At 40.1% G+C, this 17,944-nt stretch overlaps 1 long non-coding RNA gene across 4 annotated transcripts in view; it reads right to left on the reverse strand.

Annotated features, from left to right (window-relative positions):
* Window positions 1-239: 239 nt before the first annotated feature.
* LOC131406136 (uncharacterized) overlaps window positions 240-17,944 on the reverse strand; it is a 107,787-nt gene continuing 90,082 nt past the window's right edge. For 2 of the 4 annotated variants that reach the window (XR_009220069.1, XR_009220067.1), the window contains one exon: window positions 11,883-14,074. This is a non-coding gene — a long non-coding RNA (uncharacterized LOC131406136). Of the gene's footprint in view, window positions 1,089-11,882; window positions 14,075-17,944 lie in introns of those variants that run through there. The other 2 variants (XR_009220066.1, XR_009220071.1) reach the window with 2 other exon arrangements.

The following is a 17,944-nucleotide window of genomic DNA, read 5'->3' on the forward strand; positions in this document are numbered from 1 at the left end:
CTTGATAAACTGAGAAGTATCAAGAGGACAGTGGCCAGCATGGCAAGGTGCCATCTCCTCATGGGGAAATGACAGAAGGAGCTGAAATGTCTCTGAAGAGACTTAGTCACTAGGTTCAAACATCTGAGACACTGCGATGGGTTGGCTGCTTCTGGCTGTGGTTCAGTTTCTCAAGGATGTACCACTCAGGAAGGATCCCCAGGGGTCATCATCCTAGGACAGGGTGCTCAACCTGGGGGGATGACAGAAGGTGCCAATTTTGACATATATCAAGACTATATGGCCTTTTCTGGCTATAAGGCCACTCCTCCCATTGGATGTGAATCAGCTCCCTCCCTAACAGGACAGGTGCAGCTCAGGTTGTGGGAACTTGTGCAGGGGGTGGGGTGGAGTGGGGTAGCATTAAGCCCAATCTCAGGCCGTGCTGGCTAACCCAGACTTAAGTTGGAGGACACTGAAATGAAGCCTGCCAGCTTCCTGTTTAAATGCTGCCTTCATGTGCAAACCTCATTTACAAGTGCTATTTGGCAAAGGAAGTAGCTGTATTACGCTGTTGGGGGCTGAACTGGAACTGATGGTAGAAGTTCCAGGGAGACAGATTTCTGTTCACGTGAGGGAAACATCCCAGTAGATGGAAGTACTTGAACACGAAAAGACTCCCTACAAGCAGTGGGTGAGCTCCCCTTTTCGGGAAGCGTCTGCCAGGCTCCTTCAGAAGGAAAACCTACACTAGGTGGGAGGTTGGATGAGCTGATTTCTAAGGCCTCCTCCAACTCTCCAGTTCTGTGATCTGGTCACCTGGGGTCTTTCCATTGAACAAATATTTATTGAGCTCTTACAGTGTGACACGCACCGCCTATTGAACACCTCTTGTACATCACTTCAGGTCTTCTCAGACTCGCCTCTTGTGCCAACCACAGCTGCGGTGCCCAGTTCTCTGCGGACTTCAACCAGCTGTGCATAGAGGCAGCCTGGACAGGGCTTCACTGCAGGCCTGCATCACGGGCCTCTTGCTTCCGGCTTCTGCTTCTCTGAAGCTGTGTCATTGGACGCCCAGAGAACCCACTTGGCCCTCATGCCTGTGTAACCTGGAATGGCAGGAGAATTAAAGCTCCATGAGACACTCTTGACCAATGGGGGATGGAGTTGATGGATAATGCTTCCCCCTTTCTTCCTCTGAGCAGAAGGGCCTGAGACACATTTCACAAGGCTCCTCAGAAGGTCCTGTAGGACCTACCTGTGCCCTGTAGCAATGGTCAACGTGATAATGTGACATTTTACTGGCTCTCCCTCCTTCCCTGTTCACTCTCTCTGCTCTTCACTCTTGCCCGCTGGCATCACACACCACAGGACTATTCACTGTTCTGCTTAGGGGAAGTTCAGGCTAATATCAACTGTAATAGGTTATAGGAATATGGTATTGATCAAAACAAATGTGGCCTCTGCCTTCATGGGGCTTATAGTTTATGATCCCTGTACTATGAAAGCCTATATTTCTAATTCATTAGTGAGGACAAGGAGAAATATATATGCTTGGTCGGTACATATTCATAGGGTTTTTGATATTTATAAAGTTCTTCAAAGGGACCTCTATCAAATAATCTTTTTTGAAATTTTACATTGTAAACTAGCGTTGCCATTTACAGTTCATCATCAAAGACCCTGAGTCACAGAGAAGTGAACCAACTTGTTGAAACCTATATTCATTTGGTATGTAATATGATTTAAGAAATTGGGAAATGTGTTTTCTAGAGTCCTTTTCAGTTTGAAGGGTCTGATGTGAGCTTCGTGAGTCGTTTTAAATTCTTTCTTTATGTACTTTTTTTGAGGGATATTTTCCTGTATGCTGCTATTTGATACTAAGTTGGTTTGGAAGTTTTTCTTTGGCATTAAATGGAATATTATTAAGTTTCTCATAAAATATGACATTTTTGTAATTTGATTTTTTTGATACATAATATATTCACATGATTCAAGCTTCCCATTCCTTCCCTCCATCTCGCCCAGTTCACATTCTTCTCATGAGGAAACCAGTTTTTAGTTTCTTGTTTATTCTTCCAGAGAATTTTTATGCATATTCAAGCCAACACACATGCACATATTTTTCTTCCTGTTTTAATTTTATTTTTTTGAATGATAGCATACCCATGTATGTTTTATGAATCTTGCTCTTTTCTCTTAATATATCTTTGAGATATTTCCATTCCAACATATAAATAAATTCATCATTCATTTTTATAGCTGTATAATATTCCATTGTATGTATACTGCAATGAGCAATTCTGTACAAATATCATATTCATGCAGGCAAGTATATCTGTAAGACAAATTTTCCAGAAGAAGTGCTATATCAAAGGACACGTGCATTTTAGTTTTGATATCCATGGACATAGTGCCCTCCATTGGCCTGTAGCACTGCCAACAATGTATCAGAGTGTGCTTGTTTAGGCACTAAAATGATTTTTTTACTTTTTAAAAATTAATAAATGACTTTTTTCTTTTGTGAGGAAGATCAGACCTGAACTAACATCCATGCCAATCCTTCTCTTTTTGCTGAGGAAGACTGGCCCCAGCTAACATCCATGCCAGTCGTCCTCCACTTTATGTGGGACACCACCACAGCATGGCCTGACAAGTGGTGCGTAGGTGTGTGTCCAAGATCCGAGCCCATGCTGCCAGCAGTAGAGGGCGCGCACTTAACCGCTACACTGCGGGGCTGGCCCCGACTTTGATATTTTTAATGGAGGTTAAATGAGTGAGTGAAATCAATCTTAATCTATTGTGAAACTTATATTTTCAACAAAGAAAAATTGTAGTCAATATTATTCCAAAACAGAAGTCTACAGAGAATATTTTATGATTTGAGCCCTGAAGGTAAATTTCTATTCCCATTACCGGTGGATTCAGAGGTATCTCCTCCAAAGACAGAATGCTCAGGCTTCTGATGTTTCTTTTCTGTTCCTCTGTGGCTCAGTTAAATGAGCTTCTCAGCTCCCCCGATTGCTAGGAAGAGAGGTTCTCTCTGTTGCATGTCGCAATGGGCTGCAATTCAACTAGCTTTCCTGTCATCACATACCATGAACCCTGCCCTTCTCTCCCTCTCCGGGAACTCTCCCTGAACTAATTTGTTTCTTCTGGGACATTTTCTCTGACTGGGTGCATTCCTATCAGTGACTACTTCCTGTTTCAATTCTTTCTCATTGATTTTCCTCTCATAGTTAATAGGCTCTTGAAGTTGCTTTAACCTGTATTCCCTATTTCTCCAGAGAGTTCTAACCCTTGCTTAGTTCATTTATCCAATGTTGATTTTTGCAAGTCGACCTAGCAGTTCTTGTTTAATAAAGATTTTAGCGTATCTCAACAAACCATATTTATGTGTGGTCGTTCTTTCCCCAGCCAGGAGTAACCTACCGTCATGTTGAGGATGGGGCTCCCTCAAGGCAGTGTGGGCTTGTGAGTGGTTGGTGCCCAAGGAAAGGAGCCCCATGGAGCTAAGTGGGGTGGCTTGCCTTTTGGCCTTCGGAATTTATTAGCAGCGGCTGCTACTTTTATAGAGCAATGGTCATTTGCCAGGCACTCTACATTCGTTAGCTCGTTTAACCCTGATAATGAACTCATGAAGGAGGTATTGCTATTAATCCTATTTTGCAGATGAGGAATCAGAGGCTTAGAGAGTTTAAGTTACTTACCCAAGGTCACAGCTCACACAGAGCCCAAACTCAAAATCTGGTCCCAACCCACCTCTGGGAACGTAAGGGGACACTTTGAACATGCATCAAGATAGTCAAATCTGAAGTTTCCCACCTCCTCATTTCTTGACATACTTTCTCCTTTCTGCATTTGGTTGAAAAAAACACAAATTCTCATAGTTTCTCTCCCTCTTCTTTTGTTTTTAAATTACTACCATATTGTTCTCTGTAGTGGAAAAGACAAAGGAACAAGCAATCAGCACTTGCCTTGACTGGTACTCAACTTGCTCCTTTGTATCCTCATCTCCATGTCTGTCATGTGCAATCACAAAAACTATTTCCAAACTCGTGGGGAGATAATAAGAATACACACTGAAACATGAAGGGAAAGAAAGAACAAAGTGTAAATCTCATCTTTTAGACATACATTGTTGGAGTCAACAAATGTTTGCTAATCTCTAACCCCATGGCAGATAGATAACGGCACGAGTCCTTATTTCAATGAATTTTAAAAAATCTATTGGAGCTGGGTAGAGATAGTTATATAAGTGACGATGACGGAAGATGAAAACAAGTGTTTACATCTTGCAAATCTCTCTCCATCACCCTGTACTGCATCTCTCGTGCATAGACTTCTGTAAGCAATCTTATTCAAAGCAAGATTCCTCTTCCTACAGGAAGTACTTGTGAAGAAAGAAAATAAACAAAATTGGGTTCCAAATTATTTGCTAGTGGGGTCTTTGCAACATTGCCTGGATTTACTTCTCTTTAGTAAATAAGGGTGAGATGTAGAAAGATTAACGAAGGATGCCAATCATAGTATATTGCCTTCTCCACTACCTTAAAAAAGACAAAACTATGAGGGAAAAATCGTGCAAGTAAAAGGTTAAAAAGATGTCCTATCAAGGAATAAAACTCATTTCCAAGGAATCCTATTACTTTATAGTCACACCCGTTGAACTTTGGGAGCTGGTTCTATAAGCCAAAAACCCTATGCCTCCCAAAATAAAATAAAGAAAAACCTGAGAAATTCTGTCACTATTTTCTTTCAATATATCCTGAGATAAGCAGAAAAAACAGGTGAGAAAGGAATTTACCAGATGATGGCCCCAAACTCTAAGTCCTCTTATCAAGCAAATCATAAATAGATAAGACCACCGATGGGTAAGCAAAAGCTGAGCATGATCTAGCTAGAAGCTTAATATGGAAAGGCCCAAACCCAAATGTCAAGAATTAGTCTGACTTTAAAGTTTTAAATTGTTTAATTATAGGATTGCAACAGTTAAATTTAGTCAACCAGAGAAGCCCTTAAGGATCTGAGTGCATTGCTGTAGTGACCTTGAACAACTTCTAGGAACACATTCTTTTTCCCATCTGCTGCTTAGGTAGCCTGTGCTGTCAGCAGAAACCCCAAGATGGCATTCTTGCCTTATTTTTCTAAATGACTCCTTTGGTTCAAAAACAAAACCAAACCCCTTGAAATCCTCACAAGGTTGGGTGACTTGATTTGGTGGGGAGTGGGAGAAAGTGACATTCTTTCTATTTCCTAATAATCAGCAGAAAAGGCAGATGCCTACTGGATATGATTTTAGGTATGCCACAGAAAAAGGTCCTTGTTTACAAGCACCTCTGCCTGCTGGTCAGCCATGCTGCATGCAATGGGCTTTTGAGACCCTCTTTCTATGTATTATCATTGAGCTTATAGGAGGCCCCCTTGTCGACATCTAGGAGCAGCGGGACAGTAAGTCATTTTCAGCCACAGATAAGAAGACTGGATGTGTTATCTATCTAGCAGGGATTTGAAGGAAGAGGACATAGAAAAGGTAAACTTTGGCTGAGCCAGAGATTGAGGGGAAACAGTCACTGCTAACCTTTTAATTCCATTTTATAGTTTAGAGCCTCTGTTCACCTTTTATCTTATTTTAATCTTCCTAATAATCCTGCATGATGTAGCAATATCACTATTCCTATTTTATACAAGATAAAACGCAGTTCAGGGAGATGCTCTGAATTGTCGAACATTGTGCAGAATAACATAAAGCGGTTAGGCCATTGGGATGATGTTGAGAGTCAGAATGAAAGTCACCACTTCTCTCTTGTGTGTATGTGGCCCCTCTCTCCCGGGCAGCTGCTTCCCACTGATGTTTAAACACACTCAAACCTCTGCCATCATTTGCTTTGTTGTTAAATCCAACGTACGTGTTTCAGTCTCAATTCTCTTGATCTCTCAGCTGAAATTGACACTACTGATCATTCTCTTCTCCTTAAAACTCTTTTCCCCCTTAATTCTGAAATACTGCACTTTCCTGGTTTTCTAGCTTCTGGCTATCCCATTTCAAGTCTCCTATGCAGACTTATTTGCCTGTACCCAAACATCATGTGGAGAAGTTCCTCCCGGTCTCTCCTAGTTCTTCTGTTCCTTTCCCTTTATCTCACTCATACATCTGCATTGTTTTAATTACCAGTGACTTGCAAATTTAAATCTCCAGCCCAGACCTTTCCTCCGAGCTCCAGACCTATATAGGCAGCTACTCAACATCTCTGCTTGGCTATCTCAAAGGCACCTCAAATCCAGCACAGCCAATACCCAGACTCAAACTGACTCCTCTCCTGTTTCTAACTAGGTAAATAGTGCCTGCATCCAAAATGTTGTTTAAGTTAGTGTTTGTTCAGACTTGTCCTCCACCCTTTTCTCTTCTTCCCCTTCTATAGCCAGTCCATCACCAGGTCTTCTTGACTGTGTCTAAATATCTCTCAAATTTGCCCACTTTTCATCTTTGAATGATGCTGCTACACTAAATCTAAGCCACCACCACCTCTTGTCCAGACTTCTCACTAGTCTCCCTATACCACTTGGGCTTCTCATTAATCTCCACAATGAAGTCAGAGTAGTTTTTTCAGAACATGAATCTGGTCATGTTCATCACTTGTTTAAAATGCGTCAGTGGCTTTTTATTGCCCTCATGAGGAGGTCCAAAATCCACGTTTTACAAGGTCCTGAAGGTTTGGGTTTTGCCAGCCTTTCTAGTCTCTTCTTACACCTTCAGCCTCTGTCCCCAACCTCAACTTGTTTGATGTGTTTCATCTCTATTCATTTTTTCTTGCTCCCAGGCCCCCACCTGTACCATTTCATTTGCCAGATCTCAGATCAAGGGTCATCTTCTCAGGCAAGGCTCCCCTGACCCCCTCCTCCCTCCCACTCTAAGTCAAGTTCCTTCGGTATTATCCACTTTTGAGAAATGGTTACCATCCTTCAAAATACTTATCTCAGTTTGTCACTATGCATTGCATCCAAGGATGTATTTCATCCTTGACACGATTGTTTGATTAATGTATATCTTCCCTGTTATTTTCTAGGCTCGGTTTCTGCTCACCGTTTTAATGCTAACTACAAACACAGGGCCTGGCATATAGTATGTACTCAGTAAATATTTGTTGAGAGACTGAAATGTGAGAAAAGAATAACAAGAACAACTTCATCTATTTCACTATTTTACCCAGTTCAAACCATACTATAGATTTTCAGGGAGAGCTAATATTATCTATTTCATACTTCAGGGGTCTTAAAGAATAACTTCCAATTTGGTTACTTTTTAATATCATCAAACAAGTCTCATAGTTGTTTTTAAACATAAGAAACAAGATGATATAACTAGTACACCTGAAATTTAATACAATGTTAAACCATAAACAAAAAATTTTTTAAAAAAGGAAAAAAAAATAATAATAAAGAAAAAAAAGATGGTATAACTCTAAAAATAAATATCTGTTCATTGGAACTCGTATTTCTCTTAAGTAGACATCCAGATATATTCCATAAGTTATCAAGTTAGGTTTTTGTTGTCAGGAAAAGGAGAAAATTCCATAGGAAGAAGCCCTTCTTGGAGAAGATGAATTTTCTTGCCCAAATCAGAAGAGAGCTGACTGAATGCCAGTTGCTGAGAGGATTCATGAAAATTTCCCTATTAAAATGTAACCACTAGAAAGGGGACTGAGGAGGAAATGGAATTGCAGGAGGAAAAAAGCCAAGTTAGATGGGGCTAAAAGTCTCTGAAACTCATCTATCTCAGGAAAGTATCATGATGATCAAAATACAAATGTTATAATGATATAAAAATACCACACAAACATAAAACATCCTATAGATTTTCCTTAGGGCCAATCCAAAAAAAGCTGTTAAAACTAAAGAAGCTAAAATTGGTAAGCATATTCTTCACACTAAATCTAATAATTGCTAAATCCAATACTTGCACTTGAAAAACGACATGGTTCCTCTGAAAACAAATTTGTAGTTAAGAAAATGTGACATTTCAGTGGACTGTCATTTTTATTATAAACTTATACATTGTGTTCTCTCCAAAAGTACCTTATGGTTATGTTTTTACACCCTGGCTTGCTGGGAACATGCCATGTAATTTATTCAAGCTATTTGTTGATAGCTGGATGTTTTAAAGAATTTACCATTTGGGTGAATTCATCAACAAATTGGTGGGTTATTTCCTAAACCGATTTGTTTGTGTAGAAATTCAACTGATATGTTTTAAAGCTCTAAAGTATATAGGAAAATTAATACCTGACTATAAACAAAGAAACTGATGATGGATAATTCATCTTTTGCATTTACTTGTCATGTTTAGTCATCAAAGTCCATTCACAACTAAGAAAACTAAAGAAATATTACTTTTATTTCTTAAAGAAAATAGCAGCTCTAACTTTTGATTCATTTTCAAGACAAATTGAGAACAAACACAGAGATGTATTTTTAAAGGTAGAGCTTTTTCATTAGTCTAATTTGGGATCTCCGGGATAAACAAGATATTATACATATGCTGCTAGAATAACTGACAGTTCAAGCTTCTGTGTGCTATACTTGTTAAAATATTTGCATTCAAAAGCAAAGTCAGAATTGTAGCTCAAGGCTATATGTATATCTTTCCTAAGGAACATAAGACATAAATAGCATTTTGAATTGTAATTATTTTGAAATCATAAATTTAAAGATACAGACCTGCATTTTTAAAAAAGAGGACATTGTCTTCTTCGTTCAAGTTTTTTCACTGAGTGTGTATGTGCCACACACTGTGGCAGGTATTGGATATAAAAGTAAGGTTAAGTGCCTGTCCTTAAGAAGCTTGGAGTCTAGTGGGGGGATACTGACTGATAATTGCAGTGCAGTGTAACAAGTACTGCAATTGCCGTAAGTACTGGGATTCTGGGTGCAAGCAGGAAGAGCTCTGTGCTGGTTATTAGTGATATTCACTGAGATTCCAGCTCTTTTCCTTTCTGGCACATGGTAGGATTGCTAGGACTGACTTATTTTGGCTAATGAAATATGAGTGGGAGTAACACAAGTCACATGTAGGTGGAAAGCCTTTTTCCCTCATGGTAACTGGCTGTACTCCATATGGTGGAGGCTCTATTGGGCTTGGACCCCGAGGGGGAATGATACGGAGCAGAGCCCCCAACTAACCTTCAATGGACATATAATGTGCATTAGAAATAAACCTTTATTTTTTTTAAGCCACTGAGATTTGGAGGATGTTTGTTATTGCAGCACAGCTTAACCTACACAGACCACTACATGCTTTACTCCAGACTTGGAGAATTAGAAAAGTTTCCCAGTGTGCATAAAGCTAAGCTGAGACCTGAAGGATGCATAAGAGTTGTCCAGGTAAAGACTCGAAGGGAACAGTGTTCCAGAGATAGAAGTACATGCAAAGGCTTGGAGCAGGAAGAGAATTCAGCATGTTCTGGGAAGAGGGTTTTTTTTTTTCTTGTGAGGAAGATCAGCTCTGAGCTAACATCCATGCCAATCCTCCTCTTTTTGCTGAAGAAGACTGGCCCTGGGTTAACATCCGTGCCCATCTTCCTCTACTTTATATGGGACGCCGCCACAGCATGGCCTGACAAGCGGTGCATTGGCGCGTGCCCGGGATCCGAACCCAGGCCGCCAGCAGTGGAGAGCATGCACTTAACCGCTATGCCACGGGGCCGGTCCTGAGGTTGTTTCTTTTTTTTGTTTTTTTGGGTTTTTTTTCCACAACTGCTGTGTGAAGATCCAACAGAGCTATTGGAGATTACTCCGAGTAGGGCTAATAGTAATTGCTTACAAGGATAAGATTCCAAAGGATTTCTGACAGGTTTATTTGGGCTCTTGGACTAGAAAGGAGAAACGAAGAACCAAATTGCTGTGGACTAAAATAATGGTAATTGTCCTTTATGGAAAAGTCACCTGCAAAGTACAAAGCAGCTCTCCTCTTTCCAGAAGAGGTATTTATATTCCTTACTCACTTATATCCTTGCCTCGGTTTGTACTTACTTCTTTACACATAGACTCAAACGAATTTGTCATCTTTTCTCAGTCAGTTATGTCTATGTCTTTGCATGTCTACTAGATTGTAAGCTCCTTGAAAGCAGGGCCCATGTCATGTTCATTTTTATACATTGTAGGTACTCAATAAATTCCTGTTAAGACAGCTGCCATTATTTTAGTAATCTAAAAGCAGATCATGGCCTTGGCTAGCTTCTAAATAACTACTTTAAAATGAAAATAAATCCCCGTGCACAGCTAGGGATATTTCCACTTAAAAATGCTCCAGAAACATGCTGAGGTCTTTTGATGACAGTGAAGACTGTGGACTCCTGGAATTTGCTTCCCAAGACCTCGATTTTAGGGCTACCGCTTCTTGGTTGTGAACTTTGGGTTTAACTTGCACAGTCTTGGTTTCCTAACTTGTGAACTGCATGGAAAGCCTGCCCTACTCACCTCTCAGGCATACTGTGGGACCCAAATGACAACTCTAAGAACTTGAAAGTGCTCTACAAATAAGATGTGATATCTGTGGTACTGCTGTTAGCAGCATGATTCTTGGATCATAAGAAGTGGGTATAATGCAAAGCCTGTGCAGTCGATTAGACCTGGGTTTGAATTCTTTCTCCTCACTTAGTAGTTGCATAATCTTGGTCAAGCAAAAAAATCCCAGCATATCACCCATTTCCCACCAATTTAAGCTAAAATACTTTTCCTACACAAATATTCTTAGAGAAGAAGCCTGGCATATTAGAAGGCCATTGAGCTTTGAAATCTTACAGGCAGAATTCAAATCCCATCTCCACCACTTATTAGCTATGTGATTTTGGCTAAATTAATTAACCTCCTAGTGCCTCAATTCCCAGATCAATAGAATGGAGATGGTGTTACTCAGTGTCCCAAGGTGAAGAGACAACTTGAAGTAGCAAGTGCTGACTTATTGTGCCTTTGAAATGTTAACATACCAGTTTACCATAGAGCAAACTTCATCCCTAAAAATTCTGAGTCCAAGGTATTCATGGAAAAGGCTCAGTAACACTCAGCTACTTTTAAAAGAGGCCCCTTCCCTCATCCCAAAATAGCAAAAATGACTGAATAATCTTAAAGCTAACCTTAGGTCAATTTGTGACTCACCAGATCAGACCAGATTCCTATTTACCCGGAGTTATTCAAGGCAGCTCATGAGACTGCATACGTTTCCTCATCTTCTCTTTCTCTTTCCTTTCCAAGGAATGACAATGACTTGTTTTCCCCAGGGCTGTACAAGGAGTTTTAGAAGAAAAATAAGAGCTATGGGCCATATTCCAATAAAGATCATAGCACTACATGGACAAGACAGTCAAATTTTTGTCTGTTTTCTTAAGTACGCAATCTTGGCCCAATAAAATTGTTCACTGTGGTCATTGTCATCGTCCATCCAGCTGGCTGCTGGATTAACTCTGCTCTAGAGCAGGTGGATGAACCAGGCCTGCTGAGAGGAGCAGATTCACCAGTGTGCCAAGCATCTCCTCACACACAACCTCTGAGGTCTGTTCTTGATGCAACAGCATAAGTGAGCTGTTTGGTAGCCCCTGGCTTTCCCTGTGAGTGTGGTTTGTGCACAGGCAGCATCGGTACCTCCTGGGATCTTGTTAGGAAGGCAGACTCTCGGGTCCCACCCCAGACCTGCTGAACCAGATCTGCATTTTAACAAAATTCCTGTGCACTTTAAAGTTTGTGAAGCACTTGGCTACAAAATCTAAATAATGCCTGATGCCAGGTGCCAAAGAGAGCCATTCTTTAGGACTTACTGTGGAGAAAACCCCCAAATCTCTTCACTAAAATTCTTTTTTTCTTATTATTATTATTTATTTTTTTGTGTGAGGAAAATCGGCCCTGAGCTAACATCTGCCAATCCTCCTCTTTTTGCTGAAGAACACTGGCCCTGGGCTAACATCCGTGCCCATCTTCCTCCTAAAATTCTTAAACTAGACAGGATGGTCAGTTAAAGAAGCACTGATCTCTCTGCCCTGCCACACGTGTTCTATTCCAAGTGTCATAAAGATACTATTCACTTTCTAACAAAGGAGCTTCAGATTTCTAGAATTGTGTAAAATCATATAACAAGGCAGTTGCTAAAATGTAAAATAACCTTCCTTTTCTGTAACTATTGGTTTTGGCTGGTAGAAGTCATACATACAGTCATATTTCAGAGAAATTACCATGCCTTAATGAGAACTTTAGGTTGAAGGAAGACATTTCAGTCAAATGATAGTGAAATTGATATGATCAAAATGAAATATGTGGCATATTTATCTAATCAGCTAGAGCTGCAATCTGTAACCATGGTCATTTGCAGCTCAATCAACTCATCTAGTCATTATCAGCTAATGATACAATGAGTGATTACCCCCACATTGAGATAATAAGTGAGTTCATGAAAATCAGCACTTCTATTATAAAGTGTGACAGGTAGGTCTGAAAATAAGGTCTTTGAATGCTGTTAGTGCCTGGCTTACCTGACAAAAATTTAATAGGAAAAAATGGAACTGCATAGTTATAAGACAAGGTACAACCCTTTTGGAAAGCAACTTAGCAATTTTTATCAAGAATCGTTAAAATGTTCACGCCTTTGGACGATGTAAATTTTTTAAAAAAATTTGATGTAATATCAGATTTTCAAAAATTGCAATTGGAGTACAAAGAACTTTCCCTATACCATTTGAGAGTAAGTTGATATGATACCCTTACCATCCTTGAATATTTAAGGTGACTTTCTTACAAAGGTATACATTTTCCTACATAACCACAATACAACCATCAAAATTAGGAAATTAACACTGATACGTTACACCTGTCTTGTCCTCACACTCTATTCAATTTTCGTCAATTGTCTCAATAATGTCTTTGTAGTAGAAGGATCCAGTTCAGAACAATATGCTGCTTTTAGTCATCATGGCTCTTTAGTCCCCTTCAATGTAGAGCAGTTCCTCCTTCTTCCCTTGCTTTTCACGGTCGGTCATGGCACATTTGAAGATTACAGACCAGTTATTTTGTGGATGGTACCTCAGTTTGGGTTAGTCTGCTGTTCCCTTAAGATTCGATTCAGGTTATACGACTTTGGTGAGAATATCACAGAAGTAACGATGTGTTCTTCTCATTGAATTCCATTAGGTGGCACATAATTTTTATTAGTCTCAATCCTAGTTATATTAACTTTAATCACTTCGTTGACGTGGTATCTACCAGGTTGCTCCACTGTAAAGTTATTCTTTTTCCCTTTGTAATAAAGGAGTTACTTTGAGATGATATAAATATCCTGTATCTCACCATTAATTAATTAATTTATATCATTTGTTTATTTAGATTAGCATGAACTCATGTATTCCGATTTTATTCAATGGGCTTTAATCTGTTACCTCATTATTTATTTTGCTGCTCAGATTGTCCTAGATTCAGCCAGTGGGAACTCCTTCAAGTTGGTTTCTGTGTTGTTTTGACATACCCTCACAATTTTTTGAGCACTTTCTCTCTTTCAGGCACAGGATGTTTCAGGCTTATCTTGTATTTTTCCTGAACCAGAACTGGAATCTTCTATTTCTCCAAAGAGCCTTGGTTTCTTTTAGTGCAGAATGATATTTAGAAACCAAAATCTGAGAGCTAGACGTGCTCAATGCACAGTGACACTGGGAGTCATGACTCCCAGGCCTTCTCAGTATGTTATCTAACCAAGTGGGTTTGCCTCCTGGTGAGTTAAATAAAACTCTATACCAGTGGAAGTTGTCTCACAAAGTAAGTTATATTTGTAGCAAATAGAAGGCCATGCAGAATCATTTCCAAAGTCATGGTGTCCCCCAAACAAAGGGAAGCAAGGACCTTTTATTTTCAATGGGGAATGAATACTCAAAAGGGAGAGGTGGGTATTCGCTTGCGCAGGCTCAGTAGGAAAACATGCTTTCACATGCACTGCAGGTTAAAGCGATAAGGCCGAAGCTCCTCCTGGAGAGATCTTAGCATTAAAAATAAGGCAAAGGTCATGGGCGTAGCTCTTGGGGCGAGGCTTGGTCTGGTTCAGCGTGATTGGCAGTTGCATCTCCTTAACATAATAAAAAGGGAAAAAAAAAATTTGGAAAAACAGCTAAATGCTTCCCAATCCACCCTTGAGTTCCTTCGTGCACCTAGTCAGTGACTAGTAGACAGAGCTAGGAAATGAATAGATATATGTATATTTATCTCTATAGATAGCTATATAGAGATATGCATAGGGGCATTTATATCTATTTATTAAACTGTGAGTACAAACAGATACTTCTAATTTGAATCCAACACCACATGGTTTGTTGTAGTTTTCTTCTTTTCAGTAATTCCCTTCTTTCACAATGAGAAATCGAACTCTCGTTATTGTTAGTGTGGGGGAAGAGGGAGAATCCCCCTCTGCCCTTTCCTTTAAGGTTCTTATGGCTGGCCAAATAATTAAAAGACAGGTTAGCAGGAGAAAATAAAATAAAGTTTAATAACATGTATACATGGGAGAAACCAGGGAAACCAAGTTTCTCAACAAATCGCAGAGATTTTTCACCTTAAGTAGATTTAGATAAAGACAAGGGAGGATGTTGGGGTGGGGGAGGAGAGAGCTATGGGGGATTACCGGAAAGCACAGCAATCAAGGGTATACAGATTTAAGTCCTCTCCTTCTGTACTGATAAGAGTTTCCAGAGATAAGGTCATCCCCCACTCTTCCCAGTACAGAGAGGGAGATACCTTTACAAATGTAAATGTTTGGTAACCAGAACTTTGATAAGAATGGGTTAGTGAGGACCCTGCCAGTCTGTCCATACCCAGAGTTAAATTCCTTTAGGCAGTTAGTGGAGGAGGTCAAATGTCCATCAGAGAAAATAATCAAGGTAAAGAGATATATTTTGGAGTGGCCAAATTTTGATCTCCCACATTAGTATATTTACTTATTTGATGAACCCACTTGTGTGTGACCAATCTCCAGTCACTGCCACCACCCTTCTTCCCCACAATATCACCCTTCCGGTCCTTCTCTCAGCCTCTAGTCCTTCCCTACCCCACCTACTACGCTTTACCCCATGTAATTGCTTTCATGTCTAGCATACTTAATGTGTTTGGAGTTCAATTTCCTTATTTTCTGGGAATTTTAGGAATATTTAATTTATAGGACCTTATTTATCTCTATAAGCCAACCAGAACAGAGTTTCTTTTAATTTAAAGGACTTTATAATTTAATTTATTAATGGCTGCAGAGATAGGAAAACATCTCATATTCACACTATGAGAAGTAAAGGACTTTCTGAATTATAGACACACAGACACACATATATAGAGAGAGTGTATATCTTTTGTTCTACAAGTTTATTCATGGGTTAATAGTAAGATAGCAACACAAAAACTCACAGGTCCAGATATCATAGAGCTGTTCACTCTCTTGGTAAGAATGAAATTCTTAACTGATTCAAGCTAAAATAGACAAATAGAGAAACAAAAAAGACTAACATCCTGGATTCTCTATTTTTTCACCCCACAGAGAATAGACCTCTATGGTCCATTAATCCATTTACCCATATTACTGAATAGTCAGACCATAAAGTCAAATTCCACTGATTATTGCTGCCATCATAACTTATTCTTCCTGTGTGAACCAGAAAGAAAAACAAAATGCAAAATTAGAGGAGAGAGAGGGGAAAAAATCCCTACAGAAACATAGAGACAGAAAAGTTCAAGTTCTATTGCTGTTTAAGATTCATTTCTCAAAATCAAGAAAAGATGTATCTGATTTTCACTCACCCCCCACCCCCTGGCTCCTCCTAATAGGTGTACCTCTCGGGCAATGCAGTTTACCTGGCTCTGTCAGAGGACCTTGGTGGATGACCTCCAAACTGTTAAAGGATAATTTAAAAAGAAGAAAAGTCATGACTCCTATACAAATACAAAATGAACGTGTCAAAGATATTTTTTTTAATTTATTTTTTTCCCCCCAAAGCCCCAGTAGATAGTTGTATGTCATTGCTGCACATCCTTCTAGTTGCTGTATGTGGGACGCGGCCTCAGCATGGCCGGAGAAGCGGTGCGTCGGTGCACGCCCGGGATCCGAACCCGGGCTGCCAGCAGCAGAGCGCGCGCACTTAACCGCTAAGCCACGGGGCCGGCCCGTGTCAAAGATTTTAGTTAACTTATTAATTAATGAGGCAGTAAGATATTATAACCCATTTCTATAATGGCTTTTAGAAAAGGGAAAGAAAAAGAAGAGAAAGAGATGGAGGCAGAGAAAGAAGAGCTTACTACATAATTTTAGTTCTGAGATGTTGTCCAAAAGAAAAATCTAAATTAAGGATATAGTTTTATGCATAAAGATGTTCATTCAGTGTTATATTTAATAGATGAAAATTGGAAGCAGCTTAATTGCTCATCAATAAGGAAATGATTACGCGATCGTAAATATAGATTATTAGGCAGTTACTAAAAATGTCAGTTGAGGACCACCTAGTGAAGAGGGTAATTTGAACACATGCATTGAATCTAACTCAGAGCAACAATAGCTGAAGGCAAGAGTGTGCTACGATTTCAGTGACCATATATTCCAGTTTACCTGGGACAGTCCCAGTTTACCCTTGTTATCTTATAATTCTTAACTTCCTTTTTTGCTTTCAAACGTGTCTCAGTTTAGGGCTGGCCCCGTGGCTTAGCGGTGTGGGAGATCAAGATTTGGCCACCCTGAAATATAGCTCTTTACCTTGATTGTTTTCTCTGAGGGACATTTGACCTCCCCCACTAACTGCCTAAAAAATTTGACATGGTGGCTCCTTCCTGGAACAGATCTTCTATCATGATGGCTGTAAAGATAATATAGGATAGAGGTTACAATAGGAAAGGCACCAAGCCTCTTTAATGAAAAACTCTGTCTCTCCCTGACCACATTATCTATAGATGACCCTGAAAAGAATTGTCTTCCTGTCCTCTGAAGTCCCAAGCCACTACCCGCCCCCAACACGCTCCTCGCCTTTAGCTGCAATACTTAAGCAAGCAGCTTAGACAGAGGGACGAGTTGCTCATTTCTAAGTTTCTCCCATGTATACATGTTATTAAACTTGGTATTATTTTCTCCTGTTAACCTGTCTTGTTAATTATTTGGCCAGCCATAAAAACCTTAAGGAAAAGGGCAGAGGGAGATTCTCCCTCTTCCCCCCACAGTGGTTAAGTGTGCCAGGTCCGCTACTGGCCGCCCGGCTTTGGATCCCGGGCATGCGCTGACGCACTGCTTCTCTGGCCATGCTGAGGCCACGTCCCACATACAGCAACCAGAAGGATGTGCAACTATGACATGCAACTATCTACTGGGGCTTTGGGGGGAAAAAAAAAAGGAGGAGGATTCGCAATAGATGTTAGGTCAGAGCCGGTCTTCCTCAGCAAAAAGAGGACGATTGGCATGGATGTTAGCTCAGGGCTCATCTTCCTCACACACACACACAAAAAAGTGTCTCAGTTTAGACGATAAATTATTTGGTCACTCTAGCTATCATTGGTTGGCTGGGGGGGTGGAGATCAAATCTCAATCTCAGTAATGTTTCTGGGAAACATCCTAGACGAGGAGACCACAAATAATAGGAGTCTTTCTGCAGTGTTTATATCCAATTTTCATGTACTATGTACATGTCAGGACAGTAGCTGCCACATCATAAGCACTCAAAAAATTTAGCCATTATGGTTATTATTATTACGTATGATGTGACTAGACAAGCTGAGCAGATATAGGGTACTGCTGTGGCTGACTCTTTGTAAGGGCAACCTTAGATTTGGGGCACTGCCTGGAGTACTCTGGGCTGCCACAACTAAGACACAGACAAAACTTATAGGCACAGAGGTGAAGCTCGCTGCTGTAACTACTCCTGCTATCGCTCATTCATTATTTTCCATTGGCTTCCAGACATAAATAAACTACAGCAAA

This window comes from Diceros bicornis, chromosome 5 (assembly GCF_020826845.1).
Source record: "Diceros bicornis minor isolate mBicDic1 chromosome 5, mDicBic1.mat.cur, whole genome shotgun sequence".
In the NCBI taxonomy this organism is placed as follows: Eukaryota; Metazoa; Chordata; class Mammalia; order Perissodactyla; family Rhinocerotidae; genus Diceros; species Diceros bicornis.